At 36.5% G+C, this 19,513-nt stretch overlaps 1 long non-coding RNA gene across 1 annotated transcript; it reads right to left on the reverse strand.

Annotated features, from left to right (window-relative positions):
• Positions 1-7,917: 7,917 nt before the first annotated feature.
• On the reverse strand, positions 7,918-11,302 carry LOC121879208. The gene is made up of 4 exons (XR_006091286.1): positions 11,162-11,302; positions 10,587-10,710; positions 8,653-8,768; positions 7,918-8,177 (listed from the first exon to the last, which is right to left on the reverse strand). It is a non-coding gene; the product is annotated as an uncharacterized LOC121879208 (long non-coding RNA).
• Positions 11,303-19,513: the final 8,211 nt, after the last annotated feature.

Raw genomic sequence — 19,513 nt, forward strand, 5'->3', positions numbered from 1 at the left:
ATCTACTTTTCGGGAAAGTAGATAACCAACTTTCCCGGAAAGTAGAATATTTCCCATTTTTATGATACAAATTTCCCTGTTTTCTATGATAATCTACTTCTGCAAAATTAGGTAATATTTCCAAAATTCGAAAATTTACTTCTCGAAAAAGTCGATAATCTACTTTCCAAAAGTAGAATCTATCTACTTTTCGGGAAAGTATAACCAACTTTCCGGAAAGTAGATATTTCCCATTTTATGATACAAATTTCCCGTTTCTATGAGATAATCTACTAAAATTAGGTAATATTTCTGTGGCCTCGAAAATCTACTCCCGAAAAGTCGATAATCTACTTCCGAAAAGTAGAAAATCTATCTACTTTCGGAAAGTAGATAACCAAATTTCCCGGAAAGTAGATATTTCCATTTTATGATACAAATTTTTATGATAATCTACTTCGCAAAATTAGGTAATATTTCTCCAAAAATTCGAAAATCTACTTCGAAAAGTCGATATTCATTTCCCGAAAATTCATTCGCCGAAAGTAGATAACCAACTTTCCGAAAGAAGATATTTCATTTTTATGATACAAATTTCCCGTTTTCATGATTTATTCTACCAAAATAGGTAATACTCTCCCAAATTAGAAAATCTACTTCCCAAAATGATAATCTACTTTCCCGAAAAGTAGAAAATTATCTATGGGAAAGTAGATAACCAACTTTCCCGGAAAGTAGATATTTCCCATTTTTATGATACAAATTTCCCGTTTTCATGATAATCTACTTCCAAAATTACGTAATATTTCCAAATTCGAAAATCTACTCTGAAACCATAATCTACTTTCCCGAAAAGTAGAAAATTATTCACTTTTTCGAGAAAGTAGATAACCAACTTTCCCGGAAAGTAGATATTTCATTTTTATGATACAAATTTCCCGTTTTCATGATAATCTACTCCTAAATTAGGAAATATTTCCAAAATTCGAAAAAATCTACTTCCCGAAAAGTCGATAATCTACTTTCCCGAAAAGTAATGTATTCATTTTTCACGAAAGTAGATAACCAATCTTCCCGGAAAGTAGATATTTCCCATTTTTATGACACAAATTTCCCGTTTTCTATGATAATCTACTTCGCAAAATTCGTAATATTTCCCCAAAATTCGAAAAAATCTACTTCCCGAAAAGTCGATAATCTACTTCAGTGTAGAATTATTCAGTAGATAACCAACTTCGGAAAGCAGATATTTCCATTTTTATGATACAAATTTCCTGCTATGATTATCTACTTCGCAAAATTAGGTAATATTTCAAAATTCGAAAATCTACTTCCTCGAAATCGATAATCTACTTCCCTGAAAAGTAGGATCTATTCATTTCGCAGATAACCAACTTTCCCGGAAAGTAGATATTTCCCATTTTATGATACAAATTTCCCGTTTTCTATGATTATCTACTTCGCAAAATTAGGTAATATTTCTCCAAAATTCGAAAACTACTTCCCCAAAAAGTCGATAATCTACTTTCCCGAAAAGTAGAAAATCTATCCACTTTTCGGGAAAGATAACCAACTTTCCGGAAAGTAGATATTTCCCATTTTTATGATACAAATTTCCCGTTTTCTATGATAATCTACTTCACAAAATTACGTAAATATTTCAACGAAAAAAAAAATCTACTTCCCCGAAAAGTCCATAATCTACTTTCTCCCGAAAAGTAGAAAAGCTATCTACTTTTCGAGAAAGTAGATAACCAACTTTCCCGGAAAATGCAGATATTTCCCATTTTTTATGATACAAATTTCCTGTTTATGATAATCTACTTCGCTAAATTACGCAATATTTCCAAAATTCGAAAATCTACTTGAAAAAGTCGATAATCTACTTTTCCTGAGAAAGTAATTATTTTTTCGAAGTAGATAACCAACTTTCTAAAAAGTAGATATTTCATTTTTATGATACAAATTTCCGTTTTCTATGATAATCTACTTCAAAATTAGAAAAAATATTTCCCCAAAATTCGAAAATCTACTTCCCGAAAAGTCGATAATCTACTTTCCCGAAAAGTAGTTCACTTCCCGGAAAGTAGATATTTATTTTTGACACAAATTTCTATGATAATCTACTTCGCAAAATTAGGCAATATTTCCAAATTCGAAAATCTACTTCCCCGAAAAGTCGATAATCTACTCAAAAGTAGAAAATCTATCTACTGGCAGATAACCAACTTTCCCGGTAGATATTTCCCCATTTTTATGATACAAATTTCCTGTTTTCTATGATTATCTACTTCGCAAAATTACGCAATATTTGTCCCAAAATTCGAAAATCTACTTCCCGAAAAGTCGATAATTTACTTTCCTCGAAAAGTAGAAAATCTATCTACTTTTCGAAAGTAGATAACCAACTTTCCCGGAAAGTAGATATTTCCCATTTTTATGATACAAATTTCCCGCTTATGCGATAATCTACTTCGCAAAATTACGAATATTTCCCGAAATTAAAATCTACTTCCCCGAAAGTCCATCACCATTTTCCCGAAAAGTCTAGCTCCTCGGTGTACGTTATAAGCCGCTTGGACTGGGCGGCTGCTCTCACGTCCACAAGAAAAATTATACCGTACAGTAAGTTCTTTCTGTTTAATATATAGGGGTCTTGAGGGTGGAGCCTCGTGGCTAGGAAGTTAGGTAAGGTTAGGTAGGTTACTTTGATGTGATTGGTGAGGTCTTTAAGAACGCTTCTGCTGCATATTTTCTTATCAACTAAGGTTAGGTTAAATTTAAAGAAATAACCAATTTTTAACACATTTGCCAAAAATACGAGTGTCCACTATAAAACACAGTGAAATTGTGGCATTTTTAAAAGTGTTTTCTATGAAAAATCTGCGGTAGGTTAGTCATCAATAATTACCCGGGAAAAATATAATATATTGTGTAACGAGCAATATAAAAAATATAGTTTTCATAAAATGAGGTGTAATAGAAATTGTGTGTTTCATATAGTATATTACAGGCTTTATTGTCCATGTAATTAATCACATTTCATGGTATTCATCAACGTCAAATCATATATTTTTTATACATTTATCGGTTGTCTATACAAAAGTTTCGTTGTTCGTGACGTATTTGCGGTACTCGTCCATAACCTGGTGAGCGGTGAAGGCACAGAGCAGGTAGTTGATGGGGTAGGGGTGTCCCTCCTGACCGTGCCATGCTGCCTCGTCATAGTCCCCATAGATAGTGCCGTCACTCTCACCCGCGCCCCTGTAACACAAACATGTTAATCATTATTATAGTATTGCTTTAGCGTTGTCAAAACATATCTCAGTATGGGAAATGAGTTATATGGTACAGGAGAATAGAATGTAAAGATTATAATTGTTGAAGTATGCAATTACTTTTTGTCTTTACTACCTATACTGAAATTTTGAACAAAATCCATTTTTTGGCCGAAATGACGAAAATTGTAAGTCTAAAGCCTTACAGGATTTTTGGCCAAAAATACTTTTTCTCTCTGAACTAAAATTTAATGTGCCTAACTATTTAAGTACATCCAGAATAATACACAAGCACCAAGAAATGACCTCGAAAACCCATAAGTGGCGAGTAATTAGCATTGCAAAAGTAATTAAAATATTCTAAAAATCATTTGAACATTTTCTAAAAGCCATTTGAACAAGTTATAATCAAGATATCAAATTTTGGTTAAATGATCCTTAAGCAGCACATTCAGGAGTACCTATACTGAAATTTTGAACAAAATCCATTTTTTGGCCGAAAATGACAAAAATTGTAAGTTTAAAGCCTTAAAGGATTTTTGGCCAAAAATACTTTTTCTCTCTGAACTAAAATTTAATGTGCCTAACTATTTAAGTACATCCAGAATAATACACTAAGCACCAAGAATTCACTGAAAACCCATAAGTGGCGAGAGTAATTAGCATTGCAAAAGTAATTAAAATATTCTAAAAATCATTTGAACATTTTCTAAAAGCCATTTGAACAAGTTATAATCAAGATATCAAATTTTGGTTAACAGATCCTTAAGCAGCACATTCAGGAGTACTTATACTGAAATTTTGAACAAAATCCATTTTTTGGCCGAAATGACGAAAATTGTAAGTCTAAAGCCTTAAAGGATTTTTGGCCAAAAATACTTTTTTTCTCTGAACTAAAATTTAATGTGCCTAACTATTTAAGTACATCCAGAATAATACACAAGCACCAAGAAATGACCTCGAAAACCCATAAGTGGCGAGTAATTAGCATTGCAAAAGTAATTAAAATATTCTAAAAATCATTTGAACATTTTCTAAAAGCCATTTGAACAAGTTATAATCAAGATATCAAATTTTGGTTAACAGATCCTTAAGCAGCACATTCAGGAGTACCTATACTGAAATTTTGAACAAAATCCATTTTTTTGGCCGAAAATGACAAAAATTGTAAGTCTATAGCCTAAAAGGATTTTTGGCCAAAAATACGTTTTCTCTCTGAACTAAAATTTAATGTGCCTAACAATTTAAGTACATCCAGAATAATACACAAGCACCAAGAAATGACCTCGAAAACCCATAAGTGGCGAGTAATTAGCATTGCAAAAGTAATTAAAATATTCTAAAAATCATTTGAACATTTTCTAAAAGCCATTTGAACAAGTTATAATCAAGATATCAAATTTTGGTTAACAGATCCTTAAGCAGCACATTCAGGAGTACCTATACTGAAATTTTGAACAAAATCCATTTTTTGGCCGAAATGACGAAAATTGTAAGTCTATAGCCTTAAAGGATTTTTGGCCAAAAATACGTTTTCTCTCTGAACTAAAATTTAATGTGCCTAACTATTTAAGTACATCCAGAATAATACACAAGCACCAAGAAATGACCTCGAAAACCCTTAAGTGGCGAGTAATTAGCATTGTAAAAGTAATTAAAATATTCTAAACATCATTTGAACATTTTCTAAAAGCCATTTGAACAAGTTATAATCAAGATATCAAATTTTGGTTAACAGATCCTTAAGCAGCACATTCAGGAGTACCTATACTGAAATTTTGAACAAAATCCATTTTTTGGCCGAAATGACAAAAATTGTAAGTCTATAGCCTTAAAGGATTTTTGGCCAAAAATACGTTTTCTCTCTGAACTAAAATTTAATGTGCCTAACTATTTAAGTACATCCAGAATAATACACAAGCACCAAGAAATGACCTCGAAAACCCATAAGTGGCGAGTAATTAGCATTGCAAAAGTAATTAAAATATTCTAAAAATCATTTGAACATTTTCTAAAAGCCATTTGAACAAGTTATAATCAAGATATCAAATTTTGGTTAACAGATCCTTAAGCAGCACATTCAGGAGTACCTATACTGAAATTTTGAACAAAATCCATTTTTTGGCCGAAAATGACAAAAATTGTAAGTCTAAAGCCTTAAAGGATTTTTGGCCAAAAATACGTTTTCTCTCTGAACTAAAATTTAATGTGCCTAACTATTTAAGTACATCCAGAATAATACACAAGCACCAAGAAATGACCTCGAAAACCCATAAGTGGCGAGTAATTAGCATTGCAAAAGTAATTAAAATATTCTAAAAATCATTTGAACATTTTCTAAAAGCCATTTGAACAAGTTATAATCAAGATATCAAATTTTGGTTTGTGAAAAGTATCTTGGCTTTTATAATGCGAGGTTATAGGAATATTGAGTCGATTTACTATAGGTTTCTGGCACAGTACAGTCGGCCCTTAACATTCGCGGGGTTGGTAACAGAGATACCCGTGAATGTTAAAATCCGTGTACTATTGCCCCCATGTCTTATTTACAGTATTTACCGTATATACCTGTGTGTAGTTCGAGTTTTTAAGACCAAATTATTTGGCAAAAATTGGGGGTCGACCTCTAAACGGGTAATAGTTTCGTTAGGTTGAAAAATATTTACCAGTAACTACCAGTAAACAATGGAAACGATGCACCAACACACCACCAGCTGTGAGTGTCGGTACAGTTGCCAGGGCAGATCTCTTGCGAGCCCAAAGTAGCCAAATCCATGGTATGGTAGCACAGGACGATGTAAAACAAAGTATTCATTTATTAAAGTTAATTCATAGATACTGGACATAAATTTTTGTTCATTACATTTGAAACATCAATCTTTGTTAATTAAATTTGAAACAAGAGAAAACTACGATACTGGATTTTCATTAAAATATTACATCACAAGTATATTTTACCTTAACTGTGACTGAATGAATATATTCTCGGAAATAAATATGCAAATGTAATATTTTTGCTGGAATGACATCGTACATATTATAGTGGGAAGTGGGATAAAATCATGACGAAAGACTTTCGCTTTCTTTCGTTGTTCAAATTTTTTTACCGTAATCGCTTTTCGAATGGTTTTCAGCTAAAAAACTGTTGTACTCGTACTGTATTACAATAATATTCTATCCTTTCATTAGCCTTATAATCCCACAACTGAAAACCATTCGAAAAGCGATTACGGTAACATCTTTTGAACGAAAGAAAGCGAAAGTCATTGCTTTCGTCAATTTCCACTGTAATATGTACATCATTTCGGCAAAAATATTACATTTCCATGTGCTCAGAAATAAATGGTAGTTTTGTTGAAACGTAATGTATCAGTATTTAACATTAAAATGCAAAAATAGCTATAAAAACAATTAATACACCCGTAATGTACTGGCTGGCATCTCCACTCGTCCCTGCTCCCGCCAGTCACCTCCTCCCCGCTCTATCCCTCCGCCTCCTCCACATCGTCACTACTGTTGTATTACAATAATATTCTATCCTAATTGACCTGAATAAATACTACGATACCATACTTCTGAATATTTTCATTAAAATCCATCCAAATCATTTTCCTTGCCATCGTCTGCAGCACCAAACAGCTTCTCCCAGTCCTCTCCTTGAACAGGGCTAGAGGGTACGTGTTTTTCGAATCGTTTTCAATTAAAAAAATGTTACATCACATGTATATTTTACCTAAACTGCGCCTGAATGAATATATTCTTGGAAATAAATAGTAATTTTGCTGAAACATGATGTATTTCAATGTAAAATAGGATAAAATACATGACGAAAACAAAAGACTTCACCTAACCTTCCAATGTTCAAGAGATGTTACTCGTTTTTTTAATAGTTTTCGGTTAAAATACTGTTATATTACAATGATATTATATTCATACTGTGCTTGATATACTACATTCACAGAAATGAAATATTTTGGCTGAAATGACTTAAGTATTACAGTGGAATATGGGACAAAATCGTGACGAAAACAATGACTTTCGCTTTCTTTCGTTCAAAAGATGTTACCTTAATCGCTTTTCGAATGGTTTTCAGTTAAAAAACTGTTGCATCACAAGTGAATTAGGATAGAATATTATTGTAATACAACAGTTTTTTAACTGAAAACCATTCGAAAAGCGATTACGGTAACATCTTTTGAGCGAAAGAAAGCGAGTCATTGCTTTCGTCACTTTCCACTGTAATACGTACGTCATTTCAGCAAAATATTACATTTCCATATTCTTAGAAATAAATAGTACTTTTGCTGAAACGTGATGTATTTCAATGTAAATTAGGATAAAATACATGACGAAAACAAGAGACTTTACCTAACCTTCCGATGTTCAAGAGATGTTACTCGTTTTTTTAGTAGTTTTCAGTTAAAATACTCTTATATTAGTGATATTCTATTCATACTGTGCTTGATATAATACATTCACGGAAATGTAATATTTTTGCAACTACAATGCTGATGTCAACACAAGTGTGGTTACAGCGAGACTGACTGAGTGAGGGAGAGCTATGTGTGTGTGTGTGTGAGGTTGCGGGAGCGGTGGTGTCCCGTGTTCGGTGCCGCGCGCGAGTTGAATGTACTTCAATGTACAGAATATTCCTCTGGCGGGGCAATCCGCGTATTTGCGAATCCGTGAATGCTAAACCCGCGTATGTGAAGGGCCGACTGTACTCTTATAAATTGGGGAATGCCCGTAGAACTTTCCTAACATTCAAAGTACCACAACAATATTAAATACAATACCACAGAGTACTTGAGGTCTAGTTAGCTTCAGGTCCTGTCCACTTCTAGTCCAGTTAACTTTATGTCCAGCCAACTTCATTCTAGTTCACATCGGGTCCACTTTAGGCAGTGATGGAGAAAGTGCCTGAAAATATTACTTAAGATAAAGCACTGCACTGTTGAAAAGCAAACATTAAAACTTATACAAAGAAGTCTTCTTCAAAACTATGCAAATAAAAGTTTAGTCAACTTAACTGAAACATACAAGTAGAAAAAGGTATAAAAAGCAGCACACTATTTGTAGAGTATCATAATTAATAAACAATGAAATTATGTTTTGAAAACGAAGCTTAAAGTTATTAATATACTGTACTGTACTTTAAAGAAAAACAAAATAAACACACATTCAAAATTTGGCACGGGATGGAAAACATGAATCTGGCCCATATTTTTGACGTGTCGCGTACCGCCGACACCGATGGGACGTGACTTTAGACACCGACATTTACATAAATGCCCACTTTTATAGGATTACCGTACAAGTGCGCTTAAGTACATACTCTAATGCACTCGGCTTGTACGCCCAATGACACGACGTGAAGTAACGACGTCGGTCTTACCTCCCGCGGGTCGGCGGCGTCTCTCCGTTAACGGCGTCGGGTGCTAGGCCGGACGGGTCTGTGCAGTCGAGTCTGAACTTGTCATACCAAGATGTGTTGTTGGTCCTTGAAGCTTTCTGGAAATGTCACCAATAGTTATATAATACGCAACACTGGAAAACTATTATATTATAGGCAGGGGTTCTTTGACCGGGACTTGGCACAATAACCGCTGCTTATTTGACCGGGATCTAAAACAAAACTAAATCCTTTTGGCAACAGAAAATTATACAATTTAATAAGACCACAGTGTAATGACTAGTTTAATGCCCACAATCATCCCGACTACAACCCCATTAAAATCCCATACAATCCTTGCAGGTCCCGGTCAAATAGCCGACGGTTATTCGACCCAGAATCCGGGTCAAATGACAACTTCGCATTAAAAGCAAAGGTTACTCGTTAGTTTAATACCACACGGAGAAACTGATTGTTCAAATAGGTTAGGTTAGGTCAAATTGGGTTTATCCAATAGTTTGTCATGTATTTTGAACGATTCTGACCTTCGGAAAACAGGTGCACGGACGAGACGATAATTTTACCCGTTTTTATTTGTATTTCTTCTAATAAATAAATATGATCTTAATTTCCTCTTACACTAACAAAAACAATGAATCTTACAAAGTGAGTTAGACTTTCAACATGAAGGGTGAAAAAACAACATTGAAAACCTTACCTAACCTAATCTAAACTGCCTAACTTCTTGCGACGGACGAGCAAAAATTTAATCGGCGTACCCGGTTTCGTACGCGTCCGATGGCGTTTACGTTTCGTGGACGCGACAGACGTAGAACGAGACTGCGACGACATCGACGGATTCTTGTCGTGCTACCGGGAGAAACACAATTTTGTGGGATTTATTATTTTAATCTCTTTCACTCTTTCACATAATCTGTTGTAAGCAATCGGAGGACGGTTCAAATCTATTGTGATATTTACGCGGGAGCAAAATTTTTTTCTAGATATATTTAAGCCTCCCTCGTGACCTAAACGCCGAAGACGAGAACTGACTCGCCGACAAAATATTGAAAACACAAAAAACAAAACATTAAAAAAATAACTTTTTCTCTTATCATCAGTTAAATATCGGCTACTCCTCGACTCGCGACCGCCTCGGCCGCACCGACGTTTTGTCAAATTACCTATTTTCGAATCCCGACGTTAGTGATTGAGCTGTGTACCGACAAAATTTTTGTTTGTAATTCCCTTTAAGATACCTGGCAAGAGTAAAACTGAGAGTTTCGTGGTGCTCTGAAGAAAAAGAGACGCCCATTTTAGATTTTCTATGTAATGTATTATTTTCGCATTTTCGACTTGCGACCCGGTCGCCGGTCCCCGAACCCGTCGTAAGTCGGGGACCGACTGTACCGTAATGTGCTGGGTATATATATATAGTATAGCTATACCGTACTGTATATCACTATCTACAAGAGTTAAGTTGGACTCGCAAACGAGCCTCGGGAACTCGACTCGTCTGTCGGTCGAGAAGCTCCGATATTGGCTTATAATCGACGTGTACGGTTGCCCCAAAATAATATCTTTAGCCACGGGGTTGATGTTATTCGAGGCTTTCCGAGCAATGTTACACGACCTGTCTCTGAGCTGTTGTTAACTCTACATCTACACCTTTCAGCACAAATGAGTACATACACGTTTTTGAAAGATGCGAATCCTCCCGGGCTTCGGATCGCACGTTACACGAATTGAGATTGTGTGTCGTAAATGGACTTTTTGGAGACTACATAATTTGGGAGGAACTTTTTTATAATGCGAGGTTATAGGAATATTGAATCGATTTACGATAGGTTTTTACGGCACAGTACTCTTATAAACTGGGGAATGCCGGTAGAACTTCCCTAACATTCGAAGTACCACAACAATATTAAATACAATACCACAGAGTACTTGAGGTCCAGTTAGCTTCAGGTCCTGTCCACTTCTAGTCCAGTTAACTTTATGTCCAGCCAACTTCATTCTAGTTCACATCGGGTCCACTTTAGGCAGTGATGGAGAAAGTGCCTGAAAATATTACTTAAGATAAAGCACTGCACTGTTGAAAAGCAAACATTAAAACTTATACAAAGTAGTCTTCTTCAAAACTGTGCAAATAAAAGTTTAATTAACTTAACTGAAACATACAAGTAGAAAAAAGTATAAAAAGCAGCACACTATTTGTAGAGTATCATAATTAATAAACAATGAAATTATGTTTTGAAAACGAAGCTTAAAGTTATTAATATACTGTACTGTACTTTAAAGAAAAACAAAATAAACACACATTCAAAATTTGGTACGGGATGGAAATCGTGAATCTGGCCCATATTTTTGACGTGTCGCGACTTTAGACACCGACATTTACATAAATGCCCACTTTTATAGGATTACCGTACAAGTGCGCTTAAGTACATACTCTAATACACTCGGCTTGTACCCCCAATGACACGACGTGAAGTAACGACGTCGGTCTTACCTCCCGCGGGTCGGCGGCGTCTCTCCGTTAACGGCGTCGTGTGCGAGGCCGGACGGGTCTGTACGGTCGAGTCTGAACTTGTCATACCGAGATGTGTTGTTGGTCCTTGAAGCTTTCTGGAAATGTCACCAATAGTTATATAATACACAACACTGGAAAACTATTATATTATAGGCAGGGGTTATTTGACCGGGATCTAAAATAAAACTAAATACTTTTGCCTAAGAAAATTCTACAATTAAATAATACCGTAGTGTAATGACTTGTTTAATGCCCACAATCGTCCCGACTACAATCCCATTAAAACCATATACGTACGATCCCCGCACGTCCCGGTCAAATAGCCGAGGGTTTGTTTGGCCCGGAATCCGGGTCAAATACCAACTTTGTACACTTATGATAAAGGCACTTGTTTGTTTAATACCACATGGAAAAACTCATTACTCAAATCGGTTAGGTTAGGTTGAAATTGGGTTTTTCCAATAGTTTTTGATGTGTTTAGAATGAGTCTGACCTTCCTAAAGTAGCGCTTCGCCGAAACTACAATTTTCCGTATTTTTATTTGGTTTGTTTTTTCTAATAGAAACGTGTGACCTTTATTTCCTTTAACACTAGAAACAACAACAATCATTCTTCCAAACTGAATTACACTTTCAACATGTGAGGTTAAACAAAATTTAAAACCCTACCTAACCTTTTGTGACGGACGCACAAAAACTGAATCGTCTCGCCCGGTTTCTTACGCGACATATCGTGGTTACATTTTGTGGACCTAACCAAAATAGGACGAAGCTACAACAATAATGACGGATACTTATTGCACTAGGGGCAATTTCCCATAATCTGCTGTGACCAATCAGAGGACAGTTCAAATCTATTGGCAGATTTATGCAAGTGCAAATAAGTTTTTTAAACGTATTTCAGCTTCCCTAGTGATCTATAAATGCTAATGACTCGCCGACAGAACATTAATGAAATCACTTTTTCTTTTATCATCAGTTAAATAAAGTAACCTTTATATATTATTTGAAGTGTTAAGGGATAGGAAAGGTTAGGTTAGGTTTTCTTTCTTTTTCTCAGAACACCACTGCCACCATCAAGAGTTTTTCGATTTGGTTCATATTTTCCATAGGTGTTCTTATTATAATATTTTAAAAGGGATGAAGGTTGGAGGAAATGGGGGGGGAACACCGAAAAACTGAGCACGCTACACTAAAATGATGTCTCCGTGCTTTGTGGCGAATAATTACATTTACCGTAAACACTCCTCCGAAAAATTTGCCGATTTGCCGGATGTACTCTCGCATCCACAAAAATACAAATTACACCGTGACGCTTCTATAAAGTTGCTTTCGTCGGTACCGGATATCAAAATAAGTACTTTGTTTAATATGGCAAGTCCACCCCCTGGCTAGGAAGTTAGGTAAGGTTAGGTAGGTCTCTTTAGTTGGTTATATTACATGAGATTATACAGTATTAGCTTCTAGCAATTGTCGCCTTTTAAAATTCTAGAATAACAACACCTGTGAAAAAATGAACAAAATCAAACTCGTCCCGGTAACCGAGGTCGTATCTCCGTAACCAGAAATGGTTAGAATTGCTCGAAACACAAAATACACAAGGAAAACCTATTTTTGCCATTTCACTTGTCACTAAACGAATCTCGGGAATTTTATAATTGCAATCGGTAATTTTGACAATTCTAAGACATTTTTCTTCAATAACATTTTTGGAACAAAATACGTTTTAGCGAGATATTTAACAGTTTAATATGTATGTCTATTCATGGCAGTACACACCCAGGTTAGTTTAGGTTTGGTTAGGTTAAATCCAAAACTTTTTCCGATGGGTTTTGAACACTTTTTACCACGATTCTTATACCTCTTGTTTCTGAGATGTGTGGGGGCAGGGTGGTAAATTTTTACAAGTGGACAACCGTTGAGTTTTTGTTGAGCAATGTGTTTTGTCGACGGTTTAGACAATGTTAAAATGCGTTTCTTCTACGACGTTTTCCTCAGAAATTACTTAAAATTACCTAATCTCCCTGCTATATTTAAGTCATTTTTGAGGGAAACGTCATTGAAGAAAAGTGGATTAATATTGGTCCATTGGCTGTCCGCAGGTTCCCGCCATGTTTACCTGAGGTTAGGTTAGGTAGGTTCGTTGCTTCCTATGGTATGATAAATTAGTTTTTGGTATACTTGTGGTGTTTAACTCAAATTTGACCTCTATTTTTTTTGGCAAATTAGCAGTTGGTTAAGATTGAAAATGTTCTTTCCCTGTACCCCGTGATGAAGGTTTAGTAGTGCTGTTAACTCATAGATGGCGCTCACCTCCAACTCTCCCCTGTACCCCGTGATGAAGGTTTAGTAGTGCTGTTAACTCATAGATGACGCTCACCTCCAACTCTCCCCTGTACCCCGTGATGAAGGTTTAGTAGCGCTGTTCACTCATAGATGGCGCTCACCTCCAACTCTCCCCTGTACCCCGTGATGAAGGTTTAGTAGCGCTGTTCACTCATAGATGGCGCTCACCTCCAACTCTCCCCTGTACCCCGTGATGAAGGTTTAGTAGCGCTGTTCACTCATAGATGGCGCTCACCTCCGTACTATTCCTTATCTTATTACTTTTTTACGTTGAATAGATAAAACAACCTTTTGAATAATCATTTATTACCATTTAAATAAAAATATATTAACATGTAATAGAGTCTGTGAAATTAAATGATTTTTGGTGTGAAATAACTGAAAAACATAAAGATTTCAGTAATTTAACAAGAAAGAAAATGTGTCTTCGTTCTTGGGGGACTAAAGAAACTTGTACGACTTGGAGGAACTAAAGCAAATTATAGATCTATTTTATATATACAAACCTTAAAGTATTCTCACCACATTCATTAACAATACAGTACGTTAGTTAAGCCTATGTGTTGGTGGTACTTATATACTGCTGTATAGATTTAGGAATGTATAGAAGGAACCCAGCCAGACATTTATTGAATTAGTTTATTTTATTACCAAGCTTAAAGACTTTTAATTTTTAAATAAGCTTATTATGAGTGACCATTATCTACAGATTCAGATGTGTATTTATGTGAGTGACAAATGTACAGAAACTTCCAACTATAATATACGCTGTATTTTTTTTTATTCATAATCTTTCACATAAAAGTCAATTGTGATCTGGTTTTTGAAGTTTTGATAAATATAGCATGACAAATTCTTCGACTTTCTATGGGCGGCCAGAAACAGACACCACCGTAAAGCCGCTAATGGTTGTTACGCCCGTTTAACTCCCGGTAAAACCACATTCATTAATCTCTATAGTGAAAAATTAACAAGTTATAAATAGAAAAATATTAAATTAGCAATAGAAAGGCAATAAATAGTCAAGACATAGTGAAGTTTTATAGAACAATTATCGAAAAATGAAATGTCTTTAACACTTGTGATGAGGTGGTTAGCCTAGTTAAGATTTTCCCGCCTAAATCAAGTCTCCCCCCCCCCACCCACCCCCCCACCACTGCCGTCCTTAAATACTCCGAAAGCTGCCACGGGAAGTCAGTACTGATCATAACCTCAAAGGAAGCAGTGCTACAGGACACAAGAGTATACATTACGTAAGTCTTTAGCTGATGTTTTTGTATTTCTTAAGTATATTTTTCGTGTTGGTTAAAAATAAGTTTTATTTTAGAATTATTTATATTTGATGTAATTTGGATATATATTAATGTAATTGGTAAACTATTTTCCTGTTATTGTGTAGGATTTTAAGTACACTTCTATATTTAATCTCTAATTACTTGTTTGTTCCAGATATACGAGACTTGCGTGGAGTAACTACTGGCAATGTTATGGAGGTGGGATGAATTGAGTCTAGTTCTCGGTGAAAGTGGTCAAATCCAGCTGAACCCAGGTCACAGCGATCTACCTCCATTTCTTATGTGAGCAGCTGAGGAAGATCCCGGCTTGAGTGGTGGAGACTTGGCAAAGCGCAAACTGCTGTATTTAACTATATGTATGATATACGTTGTTCTACATTGAACTTGATTATGACCTTAACCCAGTTGTTTTTAATAACCGTCTTCTGGGGCGTTTTAAACCTACTTGATCTTTGAATTGATATTTCCCTGAAGTATTTTGTATACAATTTACCAGAATAATTTAGGTTTCCTTAAGATCGTAGGAACTACTCAACTTTCAGACTGTACTGCGCTCATCATTCTAATACTTTAAACTCCCTAATTAATTAATATTGCGCTATATAACCTAATCCACCGCGCTTGTAGAATCTCAAACAGGAAACATTGTTAAATGGTAACTCGTCTACTCAATGTTAATAAACCATGTGTTGTATTATACCCAGGTAAAGTTATATAAAATTAATTGTATGTTTTCATAGCATTAAAGAAAATTCAGGGTATTCATAAGATGATTGGGGAAGTCCAGTTGAGTCGGGTTAGTGTAGTGTAGGACTAAGTGTAGATCATGGTTTGAAGGTCATACTATTTACGTCTGTGAACGTGTAGCGAACTTAACTTCCACAGTTATCATACGAGAACAATGATCTGGATAAATGTATCAGAACTGAAGTGTTGGAAGTGATCTAGAAACTATGCTTCAAAAAGAATATCTTGCATACCCACGCCATGAAAATACGATGCTAGGCTTTGTTTGGGTTGCTGCCTCGGGTGTACCGCGTTAATATTATAACCCAATGAATTTACCCAGGAACTAGCAAACCAGACCCTTACCTAGTGTGTAATTTAGGATTAAGTATGTATTTATAAAGCATGGTCACAATAGATAGGAAAATGGAGATGTGGGAACCATAGGAATCCAAAGTGAAGATTGTTAACTAGACCTAAACAGAGAGGAGGGTGGGAGTCGGGACTTCACCCTCAGTGATGCCTCGACTTATCCCAACACAGGTCAGAGTCCTTTATCATGCTTTATTCAATCCTAAAAAGGGAATTGTCTAACAGTTTTTACATCTTAAAACCTTGCCTGATCTTAAAGTGAAGTCATAGTGTACTAATGTGTGGTGACGAACCCCCCCCCCGGCAGTATTCTCAGTGATGCCTCGACTTCTCCCAACACAAGACTTTTCTGAGCGCCTACCGGGCGTCAGCCATGACCGCAGGCCACACCAGTGGTCATGCACTGTGGATCCCCAGCACACCACGCATATGAGTAGAACAAATGCGGAAACGCTTGAGAAACTCCGCGGTTGTCACTTGGAGCGACCTATAATACCAGGCGTAGAAATAGTACTGTTATGTCTCTTGGTGTAGCCCTCGTCTCTACCCACCGAGGGCGGTGTGCGAACGAGGTGCCTGTTAGGTATACCTAGAAATTACAATGAGTCCTATACCTGCAGGTGTGGAGGGTAACGGGTGTGTTGAGAGGGTGCTACTATGTATGATAACCGACGGTGCTATATTCCATACAGGTGGAGCAGTCTGATGTGTTGATGGGTAGTGTAAGAAGGAATGACCGAGGTAAGGTGGTCACATTGTTATGCAAAAAGTATGTGGATGACACGCCATTAATGTAAGACGTCTGGTGCCCATCTGGGTAACCAACATTTTCGTTGTTCTGAGGAAGACCAATTCATTTGTATGTTTTTTACCAATATGCTTTATAAGGAATAAATTAAGACATGTTATGGTTTCACCCTTCTTTCCCCTTATCGATCTGGTCAATGAAAAACCTAACCCAATGCCTAGTCCACTCTACCTAACGAGCTACATGCTGTCCAGAGGGGGTCTGGTGGCAGCGACCCTTAGAAATAAAGATTAGTTAAGTATTCCCCCTTAGCATTAGTGACTCCCCAGTCTGGCAGTATAAGACGCCTCTCGGCCATCTACCACAATACATTTACTCGGTAGCTTTGTCAAGCAGTGTGTGAACTCTGACACTTTCATCCATCTGAATCTTCTCACCTGACAAGTGGAATCTCAAGCCTTGAGCAAAGCAGTTTTTTTTTAAACTGATCATTGGTTCTCACCCACCCACCCCCACACCCCTCCCTCCTTACAGTCAAGATAGTGGTGTTAGTTTGAGCACAAACCCCAATGCCACTCTAATACAGTATCCACTTTTGTACAGGTTCTCTTCTGGGAGATTTCAATTGTGTCGAGATTTGGACTCTACAGCCATCGTAGGACTCCCCAATAAACCAGAAGACGTCCTCATCAGACACCATGGACAACCAAACAAGTATGGTCTGGCTACAGTACCGGGGGATTAGGTTTGTTTAATTTTTTACCAATAACAATATCAGCATCTAGTGGATTTTTTCAGTCACTTTTTTGGTGTTGTCTGGTGATGTAGCCTCCTGTTGTCTGGTGTGAGAGTGAGAGTCATATGGTAAAATGAAAGACACTCATTTTGTGATTTTTTTTCCATAGCACCTGAGAGGTAAACCAAACTGCTTTTTTTTTTTATTGTGGTATCCCCAGTAGGCCTAATCCACACTGTTAAATCACAAACTTTCATCATAAATAAACAGATTTTCTCTTCAAAATGGTAAAATATACATGAGCTCTTCTCATAATGATAATAATAAGAATTTTTTTTATTGTTCTCATCACTTCGATATTTCTTCAAACTGTGTTAATCACGGTAGCATTCACCGCCACAAAACGTCACTTACCATTCTTGGCACCAGGTTCAAATTAATCACTCTGAAATTCCTTATAAACAAAGAAACCCGGCTAAGAGAGCCTTTTCGCATATGCCGCATATAATGAGTGGAATTAGAACGAGATTACATGGCTGGTTTAGATTTTTGGTTCGACGAAAAGTGCAGAATTCGAGGGACCGAGTAGGTTATCACTGCCACCATCACCCACCTTGAGGTAAATTCTGCATTTTGTACTCGATTCAAAAATCTTAACCAGCCAAGGAATCTCACTCTAACTGTGCTCAATAAATGGACAAATTGTAGACTGCAGTTTATAGCATAAATATACTACACACTACAGTAGCACCACCAAAACTCCCTCCTTAATACTTACTCATTCATTTTTCTTTCTGCAGGGTTATGTTGAAGGATAATACTGGCATGTGACCTCAGCACATGAGTCCTAGGTCCACCACTACCTATATCAACTATCTCCTGAGGATGAACTTGGTCCTACTGTCACTTAAGCTTACTGTATACCTGACCTGAAAATATCATCACAAGTTCTATTTCTTTACTGTCCCATAAAAAGTTGCAATTCTTGATCATTAAATGTTAAAATATTAATATCTCTCACTTCACCTCCTTCAGTACGTGGATGCCACTTATAAAATTTTGACTTATGCCAGATGATTTTATTCAACTCAGAGGGGATCCCATACACTAGTGGATAACACAATAAAGAAAACCTTATTAAATCTGGTTCAACTTCATGGTTAAGTATTAATTTTAAATATAAAATTAGTAAAGTAAAAATGCATTAGTTACACGGGTTACATTTTTACGGTATAGTAACCGATACAGCTCCTCCCCGTCTTACGACTGGGTTAGGGACCCAAATCTAGGTCGTAAGTCGAAATGGTCGTAAGTCGAAAATGCTTAAATAATACATAGAATATCTAAAATGGGTGTCTCTTCTTCTTCTCAGCACTGCAAAACTCTCACTTTTAAGCTTTCCAGCCATTTTAAAGTGAATTACAAATGAAAATTTTCTGTGCACTGACGTTGGGACTCGAAAATAAGTAAATTGACAAAATTTTGGTACGACCGAGGCAGGTAGTAAGTCGGGAAGGAGCTGTATATAAAGATGCTACCTACCAGAAGAATGTTTTTTAATACACAAGACACCCTTATGATGGTATAGCCAGTCAGCTAAGCATGAGGCACATGAGACAAGTTGACCCAATTTCCAAACAACTGCCTCCCTCTATTTTTTGCCTTATGTTCTCCAGCACCTTTACTTTTTTACTTTTATCCTCTTCGCCGTTGATCGGCTCGTTAGCCGGTTGGGCATTCGGTCACGTCTCTGTTATGCACTATTGGCAAGTACTGGGCATGCACTGGCTCCTGAATATACCTGAACCTGCTCCAGTGTTGGTCAAGTCTGCTCTTGAAAGAGCTCACACTCGGTGCCGTCACGACACACTCTGGCAGATTGTTCCAAGAGTTTTCAATTCTCACTCAGAAAAAGTTTGCCTTCATAGTTTTCTGGACTTGTGGCTTCTTCAACCTTGAGTTGTGACCCTTGTGGGATGAACGTCCAATATATCGACGCTATTACGAGAGTTGCTCGATGAGGAATGCCGGGTTAGAAATTGCCTCTTTAATTTAAGCTTCTCTGAAACAAGAAACAACTGAGGGTCATTAAGAAAAAAAAAAGGCAAA

Source organism: Homarus americanus, unplaced genomic scaffold, assembly GCF_018991925.1.
Source record: "Homarus americanus isolate GMGI-L3 unplaced genomic scaffold, GMGI_Hamer_2.0 scaffold12226, whole genome shotgun sequence".
In the NCBI taxonomy this organism is placed as follows: domain Eukaryota; kingdom Metazoa; phylum Arthropoda; class Malacostraca; order Decapoda; family Nephropidae; genus Homarus; species Homarus americanus.